Here is a 9853-nt window from a genome sequence, read left to right as displayed (position 1 = left end):
ACCGCAAGACAGGAAGATCCACACACACCTCCCGGGGGACATCTTCCAGCGATGGACCTCGAAGCAGTTTGACAAACAGACCAACCTCGAAATGTTATAGGTGCTGACAAGACTACCCCCATTCAGGACAGTGCCCTGCCATCGGACATCAGTGCCACTGCTGTGGTAGAGAAAACCACTTCGAAGCAGCCTGTCAAACACGACGATCAGAGACAAGGACAACCATGTCAAGTTCAGACACTCGTCACCACGCCAGAGCGGTGAAGTGAAGAGGGAGCCGCTCATCCAGCTCGTCGAGGTCGAGCGTCCAATCAGCCAGCTCATACAGATCCCAGAGGTCAACGTCCCGAGAATCATCGTCTCCCACGCCTGTCTCACAGGACAGCGATGAATACATATGCATGGTGTCAGATCCTGACAGACTGAAAAGATACGCAAAACTGGACATTCAAATATGGAATCACCCCGCCAAGTTTGTACTAGACTCAGGAGCGTCCCTGAACTACATGTGCGCCCTGGAATATCAAAGCATGAAACCCCAGCCGAAACTGGAGCCAACAGCCGTTCGAGTCTATACCTGGATGTCCAGGAAACCACTACCGTGCCTGGGACGGTTCAGCACGACAGTAGCCTATAAAGACCGACAGATTCAAGCCTAGTGGTTGAGGGTCTAGACGCAGCAGATTGCCTTCTCAGTCTGCCGACAGCAGAACACCTCAAGCTTGTCGAACTTCTATACATGGTAGATGATTCCCTAGTCATTGTCAGCAAGTTCCCGAACCTCTTCAAGGGTCTTGGGAAACTCAACCAGTTCAAAGTCAAGCTACATATCATTGAACAGTCCACAGGGACCACTCCGTGGGTATCGCCAGTAGTGGTAGTGCCCAAGAAAGGACAAGACAATAAAGTGCGCCTGTGTGTGGACATGCGCGCACCAAGCAATTGAAAGGGAGCAACATCCTGGACCTCATATCAGCGATATGATTGCTCGCCTCAATGGAGTAACCGTCTTCTCGAAGCTGGATCTCAACAAGGGATACCACCAGCTGGAACTGCATGAGAAGTCTCGCTACATTACCACCTTCACCACTCACCAAGGCCTATTTCGCTATAAACGCTTACATTTTGGAATATCCTTTGCTGCCAAGATATTTCAAGAAGCTATTCGGCAAGTAATCCAGGGCATCCCAAATGCCTTTAACTACAGTGAGGATATTCTAGTCTTCGGAGAAAATGAAACAGAACACGACAAAGCATTAGACCGAGTGTGCCACGCATTACTCAGTGCCAACCGCACACTGAACTCAGCCAAATGTGAATTCCAGAAATCTACATTGAAATTCTATGGACATATCTTTTCCAAAGATGGCATGAAACCAGATCCTGAGAAGGTGTCGGCCCTTACAGACACCCCACAACTACAGGACATTAGTGACCTTCGCTCGTTCTTGGGAATGGCGAGTTACTGCGCTCGTTACATTAAAGACTATGCTACCATCAGCTACCCCCTCAGAGAACTCACCCACCAAGGTCAAAAATTCCAAAGGTCACCCGCGTGTGAACACGCCTTCAACAAAATCAAGAAAGCCGTGAGCTCTGCCATTAACCTAACCTACTTTGACACAAAAAAGAAAACTGAAATCACCGTGGATGCCAGTCCTGTGGGGCTAGGTGCCATCCTGGCGCAATACAACGATGAAGCAGACCAACGTCCTGTGGTTGCCTATGCCAGTCGCAGTCTCACCGACATGGAGAAGGCTTACTCGCAACCCGAGAAAGAGAGCCTCGCGGTTGTGAGGGCCACCTGTTCGTATACGAGAAACACTTTATGCTCATTACAGATCACCAAGCCCTTGTCACCATATTTGGCAACCCACGAGCAAAGATGCCCCCGCGCATAGAAAGATGGGGCCTACCATTGCCCATAAGCCCGGGAAAGCGGAGAACCCTACGGACTATATGTCACGGCACCCACAATTGCATACCCTGGAGCGCTGCTCTGTAGCTGAAGAATACATTCACTTTGTCATCGACAGTGCATGCCCTCCTGCAGTACCACTGGAAGCCATTTGTGAAGCATCTAGTCAAGACCCCACGATTCAAGACGTCATGGTCCGAATATGTGACAACTCATGGAGACATCTAAGGGACATCAAGACACAACCGTTGATGTCCAAGAACTGGTAGCTTTCAGACATGTCCAGGATGAACTGTCAATCAGCATGGATGGCCTATTGCTAAGATGGGGGAGGATAGTCATTCCTCGGCGACTGCGACAAGGAATCATCAACCTGGCCCAGGAAGAGCACAGAGGAATAGTAGCCACCAAGAAAGCACTTTGGGAACGTGCCAGGTTTCCCATACTTGATCAAATGGTGGAAGCCACACTTAAAGACTGTGTCTCATGTCAATTAGTGGGTCGAGACGAACCTCCAGCTCCCCCACAGATGTCCGAACTACCAGATGGGGTGTGGCAGCAATTGGCTATTTACTTTTTCGGTCCACTGAAATCGGGCAAATATATAATCGTCATCATGGACGAGTACTCTCGCTTTCCCATCGCACATCAAGAACCGTCCACCAAAACAACAGCCGTCATCCCTGTCATTGATGAGACCTTTGCAGCATGGGGAATCCCCACCGGAGTAAAGACAGACAATGGACCACCGTTCAATGGTCACAAATTCGCTGAATTTGCAAACCATCTTAATTTCAAACATAGGAACATCACCCCTTATGGCCTCAAGTAAACGGTATGGTGGAACGGTTTATGGGGACCCTCAAGAAGGCAGTCCAGCAAGCAGAACTCGCTCGTCGTGACGTACCTCAAGCCTTGAATGAAGTACTGCGAGCCTACGGCACCATGCCACACAGTGCCACGAATCAATGTCCAGCCACCCTGATGCTTGGACGAGTTCCTCGCACACGGCTACCCACCTCAAGCGCTGTCACGCAATCTCGAACTGTGACCACGGATCATGATACGCTGGTGAAGCTGGATCACAACAAGAAATTAAAAATGAAAGACTTTGCTGATCAACGCAGGCATGCCAAACAGACAGATATTCAGGAAGGAGATTGGGTGATGGTTAAGCGCGACCGTAGAACAAAAGCAGACAGTCGATACCTCGCACACCCATTGTGAGTCTCCAATCGGAAAGGGACCATGGTTACAGCTGAGGCTGCCAACAAACGAATAACCCAAAACATAACCTATTTCAAAAAATTTAACCCCTCGGCTCGCGATCGAGCCCAGGCTCGGGACTCCAGCACTGATTCATTGAGCCAAGGAGAAGACAGCGATCGAGAGTATTCCAGCCCAACAAGACATGAAGATGTCAGAGATCACCATCTTCCTGAGCAGGTGCGTGCCAGCCACCCACGGAGGATTGCCAAACGACCTGTCCCTCTGATTGAAGAACTCTAAGAGACAGTAAGCCTTACTGTACAAAGGGGGGAGGTGTTGTGTCGCCTTGCCTGACCCTGATGTTAAGACAAGGCAGGCGGAAGAGGCGGGGACAGGAAACGAAGGGTGAAAGGGGAGTAGAGAATTGACACAGGAGAATAAAGAGGTGTCAAGAACAAGCACCCGTGTCGAGTCTTCCTTGGGGCTTAACGGGGCCATTACACCTCTCAAAACTGCATGAAAAAGATCTTCTAAAGGGCATTAGAAAACTTCTTAAAGCTCAATGAGCTATCTCGAAACTCTAACAAAAGGACCAGGCCACTGTTTAAGCTGAATATGGTTGCCATCCAACCCCATCAACATCAGCAAGATTACTGGCCTTTATACAGGCAATATACTTTCATCTGAGCCTCATGTAAATAAACTTGCCCAAACCACAAATATCCTCCATCATTAATTACAAAGTATAACATCTCGGCTCTGTAACAATAGACTCAAGCCAGCCTTTTATGCAATGATAATATCCGGATTAGACGCAGAAAATATCATCCCATCCGGCCTAATGCCAACAACCTTGCAACCCCCAAAAGCAGCCATACACTCTACAGCATGGACTGTCTGAGAGAAAAGAACACTTTACCATGTCTACCATTAGCTACCACTTGAGGCTAAAATCTAATAAAAAAATTTCAATCAGACATTCAAATTCATCCACATAGGTAGATTGAGCTATCTGACTGAACTATCAAAACTATTATAATGTAGCATCCATACTTTTCTTGGACTTCTTGTATTATACTATTTTAAACCATACTTCTCAATGCCTTTGTACCTTTCTTCTAACTCACAGTAACTAACGTTCTGCGTCCCTCCCTCCCTCTTCCTGAGGCTTTTGGGTGAACTTTTCTTAGCTGTGTTCTGCAGGGCTTTAAGTGAGATGAAAAAACTGGGGTGGGTCTCTTAAAGGGGCGTGGTCAATGTAATTAAGGGCGTGGCTTAAAACCACGTAAACTAAAAATCCGTGCCTAGCATAGTGTGCCGCCCGACTTGTATTTTGCTGTTCCTGTAATTGCGTTCAGATATATGATACAACAAGTCACATCATACCTACAAGTCAGGACTATTGGCTTTGTCAATGGTTGCTAGTTGCATAAGATAAATAAGCAGTAACTATGGTTTGTATATAATATTGTAAACACTTCCACTTAAAGCCTTGGTAACACCACGACAATGTTGCTGCTCCTGAGTTTCAAAAAGAGAAGGGAAATCCAGAGAGAAAATGACTCTCTTTAAAGGATTTGCCTTCCCCTACAACACTCACCACGCGCACATCGATGTGTCTGCTGTCACTGCAGGACCACCTGTGCCAGGGCACAAAACAGAGCCCGATAGAGACCCGTTTCGAGGCCTCCTTGAAAAAACTGCCAGTGCTTGTAATGTTTGAAGACTGCATGTTAGCAGTCTAGTTTGTCGTGTACGTAGACGTGCACATACGCGGTGTCGTACGGACGCCGCGTAGGGTATAAAATAAAGGAGGCGTGGTCCCGGAGTTAGTAGTTAGTCCGGAACACGCGGAGAGTGTAACTGGTGTCCGGGTCCCTCATTCCTGCGGCGCTGTGTGTATGCGCGCCCAATCACATCTTGAGACCCGGCAATGGCGACGAGGGAGTGAACGAACCTCACGCTGTGCTCGGTCGGCCGCTCCGTCTGCCCCGTTGGAGTGCCGATGCCGCCCCTGTGGCTGACGCCCTGAATGCGGTCGGCCCAGCCGAGCCCCCTGTCCCGACCTCAGCAGTCGGTGGACGGCGGCCCGTGGTGCGGTTGCCCTGAGCACGAACACACTTTGTGAGGGGTGCAGCTGGCGGTATGCGCCCGAGGGCATGTGCCTTAGTCTGCCCGGCAGAGGGAGAAAGGAAGGCGCCGGTGACCTACACACGCCGGTGGAGCCCACAAGGCCTGAGAACTCGCAAATGAGATCTCCCCATCACCAGGGGTGCCCCTGCTCATCGCTGGCCTTGCTGCACGTGTGCTGAGTGACTACCTACCGGCGAATCACCTGAGGTGGGTGTCATTTTCTGGCCTGTGCAGCGCTTGTGATCCTCCTTCTACTCACGACAGATCCCCGCGTGCCAATAAATCAAAATGGCGGCCATCCCCCCCATCGACCCATTTGTGGTTGACGGTGCTCCGGCTTCCCTAGCGCCTCACTGGAAGGACTGGACAGAGCGACTGCAATTCTATTTCGAGGGTGCTGGAATGGCGAGGGAACGGCGTAGAGCGCTTCTTCTTCATCTAGGGGGAAAGGATATCCACAGAATCTACAAGACCCTGGTAGAGGATATGCCACATACCTACATCACATTCCTCAATGCGCTCAACGCACATTTTGAGCCAATGACCAGCAAAGATTATGAATGATTCATTTTCCGGCAGGCGCGACAGGAGGCAGAAGAATCCCTAGACGCATTCGACGGTAGGCTGAAAGAACTCGCCAGCACCTGTGGTTTCAGAGACGAACAGGAAGAGATATGTGGCCAAATAATCCAAGGCTGCAATTCCTCCAACTTGCGAGTCAAAATCCTCCAGGAGGATGGAAAACGGCTAGCCGAAACTTGGCCGCTCCAAAGAGTTATCGCAGGCGAGAGCGTCACACATGGAGGCGGCGCTCCATAGACCGGTGAAGGTCGTGCAAGTCAACGTGGCTGAGCAAGTGAATGTTGTCCGACCGAAGCAGCGACAATTCGGTCGAAAGAAGCCGCAAGAACGGCGAAAAGAGTGCGGATACTGCGGGGGCGTGCCCCACCGCGCTCAAGACTGTCCAGCACGCGGGAGAAAGTGTGGCGCATGTGGACGGATGAATCATTTTGCATCAGTTTGTAGATCCTCTAAACAAAAACCGGAGGTGGCCCATGCCATCAAGGAAAACCCAGATAGTGAAGTCATGGACGACGACTCCAGCGACTATCCAGTCCACTACGTTTTTGCCATCAATCCGCCACAAAGAAAGAAGAGGCGGCTCCCAAAGTGCCGAATAAGATTAAACCACCAAGAGGTGAGGGCCACCATTGACACAGAAGCCTCGATAGAACTCATGGCAGCGGATGTGTACAACCAACTGAGAGACAAACCAGTCTTGAAGACAGCGAAAATCCGCGTCTTCGCCTATGGACAGAAAACCCCAATCCCGCTGATCGGGTGCTTCCAAACGGAACTACGACATCAAGACCGGAAGGTCCCCACAACCGTCTACGTGACCAAAGAAGGCAGAGGCATGCTCCTCAGTGGACGGGCGGTGGAGGAACTCCAACTGATCTTCTATGCAATGGCAGTGTTGGAGGATGAGCTAGACGCAATTCTCGAGGAGTTTGAAGACACATTTCGAGGCATTGGATGTCTAAAAGGAAAGGAAGTGTCTCTCCACATAGACCTGTCCATCCAGCCAGTCGCCCTCAGGCACAGGAGAATAGCCTTCCACCTCCGGAAGAAAGTGGAGGAAGAACTCGAGACCCTCGAGAAACAGGGCATCATTGAGAAAGTCAGCGGGCCCACCCCGTGGGTATCGCCAATCGTGGTGGCGCGAAAACCCAAACAGCCAGGACAGGTCCGCATATGCGTAGACATGCGCCTACCCAACGCGGCAGTCAAGAGAGAACTGTATTTGACGCCCACCATTGATGACATCCTGGGGGAATTAAACGGCGCAAAATGGTTTTCCAAAATGGATCTCCGATCTGGCTATCATCAGCTGCCTCTGCACCCAGACTCCCGGTACATCACAACCTTCTCTACCCACGTGGGCCTCAGACGCTATCGACGCCTCAACTTCGGTATTTCCAGCGCAGCCGAAGTTTTCAAAACACCATCGGAGAAGTGTTGAGCGGACTCCCGGGGGTAATGAACGTCAGTGATGACCTGCTCATATGCGCAAACACCGTTGAGGAACACCACCAGAGGTTGAAGGGTGTATTGCAGAGAATCAAAGACTCAGGCCTAGCGCTGCACAGGGAGAAGTGCCAATTTCTCCAGAATAAGATCAGCTTCTTCGGGTACACATTTTCTGACAAAGGGATCGCCCCAGATCCAGACAAAGTCAAAGATGTACAAGCCGCTCCAGCCCCGACGAACATATCAGAGGTGCGAAGTTTTCTGGGGATGGTAAACTTCTGTGGGAGGTTCATCCCTGATCTATCCAATCTCACCAGGCCCCTTAGAGAACTCACCAAGTCGACCACCCCCTGGCAGTGGGGCGAGGAACAAAGCGCGGCATTCCACAACACCAAGGCCGCACTGTCTGCAGAAAAGACCCTGTCGTACTTCGACCTGGCAAAACAGACCAACATAGCCGTTGACGCCAGCCCCTACGGCCTGGGAGCAGTTCTGAAGCAGCGCCAAGGCAAAGAAGACTGGGCTCCCATTGCCTACGCCAGCAGATCACTAACCGAAACGGAGCAACTGTACTCCCAGATCGAGAGGGAGGCGATTGCAATTCATTGGGCCGGCAGACACTTCCATGTATATGTATATGGGCACCCGTTCACCGTCCCCACGGATCACAAACCTCTAATCCCCCTATTCCGAGGATCGATCTCCAAACCCCCTCCCAGAATAGAAAAGTGAATCCTGCAGCTACAGGAGTACGATTACCGTCTGGAGTTCAAAGCAGGAGCAACCAACCATGCGGATTACCTCTCCAGACACCCCCGGGCAGGCACCAGCGGGGAGAAAGAGGATGCAGAAGAGACGGAGGAATACGTGAAGGCGGTAATAGAGAGGTCAAGGCCGCTACCCATGAGCATGGACATGATCATTGAAGCAACCCGGAAAGATGAGGTCCTCCAACTAGTGGTGAACGCCATACAGGCCAACGACTGGAGAACACTTCAAGTGTCACTGAGCAAAAGGACACCACAAGCAAAGAGTATTCTAGAAGCATTGCTGAGAGTACGGGAAGAGCTATCGGTGGACAACCAGGGGTGCCTGCTACGAGGGCCCCGAACCGTGATGCCAATGAGTCTAACCCAACAAGCCATCGAACTCGCTCACCAGGGGCACCAGGGCATGGTGAAAACCAAGAGCAGACTTTGTGCGAAGGTGTGGTTTCCGGACATGGACGCCAGAATAGAACGGACTGTCAAAGAATGCCAATGGTGCCAGGCAGCAGGACAACCTGACTGCCCACCCCCAGTCATCACCGAGGACGACCCACTGAAGCCCTGGAAACGCGCAAGTGCAGACTTCGGTCACCTGCCGGACGGGAGACATATGCTCGTCATAATGGATGACTTCACGAAGTACCCGGAAGTGGAAATCGTGACAACGCTCGCAGCTAAAGAAGTAATAGCCAAATTCGAGAAGGCCATCGCCACCCACGGCATCTTCGAGTGGGTCAAGACTGATAATGGACCTCCATTCCAGGGACAAGAATTTGCAGACTATCTTGCAGAGTGGGGAATCCAGCACCGGAAAGTGACGCCTCGATGGCCTCAAGCCAATGGAGAGGTTGAAAGGTTTATGCGCACTCTAAACAAAGTCATCCGGATAGCCCATGCTGAAGGAGCCCCGTTGGAGAAGGCAATCTACTCGTTCCTCAGGGAATACCGGCTCACGCCACATCTCACTACGGAGTCCGCCCCGGGCCCGTCAGCAATGGGACGGGTAGTCAGAGACACAATCCCTAGCCACCACACCTGGACTCCAAGTCGTGCAAATTCAAGCAAGACATTGTTCAAGCGGAGGAGGTCAAATAATTATGTCACCTTCCGACGGAGGGCCAAGGAACCATCTATCAATGAGAGAGACCAGGTCTATGTGAGGGACAGATATCCGGGAAGTAAGTTCCGCTCCCATTTGAGCCACAGCCATGGACAGTTACGCGCCGCACTGGTACTACGGTGACGGCTCAGTGAGGAGGAGAGACCGTCATGCGCAACGTCTCGCTCTTCAAGAAAGCAGCCAATCCAACAGAAGATCGCCACGGCCAGGACTCCGGTCAAGACTCACCCAACCGGCCAGAAGAGAACAGGAGTCCACTTGGAAGTGAAAACAGTCCCAGGAGTGACAGCTCAGCAGCGAGCCCTTTTGGCTCGGAGACGCCGAGGTCTGCAAGTCCTCAACCCCCCCCCGGAGACCCGGTCGGCCGGACCCCCACATCACGAGACCCCCAGGAGGGTACTGTTCCGAGGGGAAGCGGCAGGCTATGGACTAAGAAGAAATCCAGCCCCATCTTCGCAGCTGGGGACTTTGCTGTGGGCTGAATGCGGACTCCCGAACCATGATACTTGAAACTGGCCGGATCGGCCATCGTTCTTTATCAATAATGCAATGTTTTGATTCTTAAAAAAATAAATAACTGTGATTTTCGTTCAAATAAAGGTTGAAAGGAATGTAATGTTTGAAGACTGCATGTTAGCAGTCTAGTTTGTCGCTTACGTAGACGTGCGCATACGC

The sequence above is a fragment of the Lissotriton vulgaris genome, chromosome 8, assembly GCF_964263255.1.
Source record: "Lissotriton vulgaris chromosome 8, aLisVul1.2, whole genome shotgun sequence".
Taxonomy (NCBI): Eukaryota; Metazoa; Chordata; class Amphibia; order Caudata; family Salamandridae; genus Lissotriton; species Lissotriton vulgaris.
The sequence above is the reverse complement of the archived record's forward strand: the minus strand, read 5'-3'. Positions refer to the sequence as shown.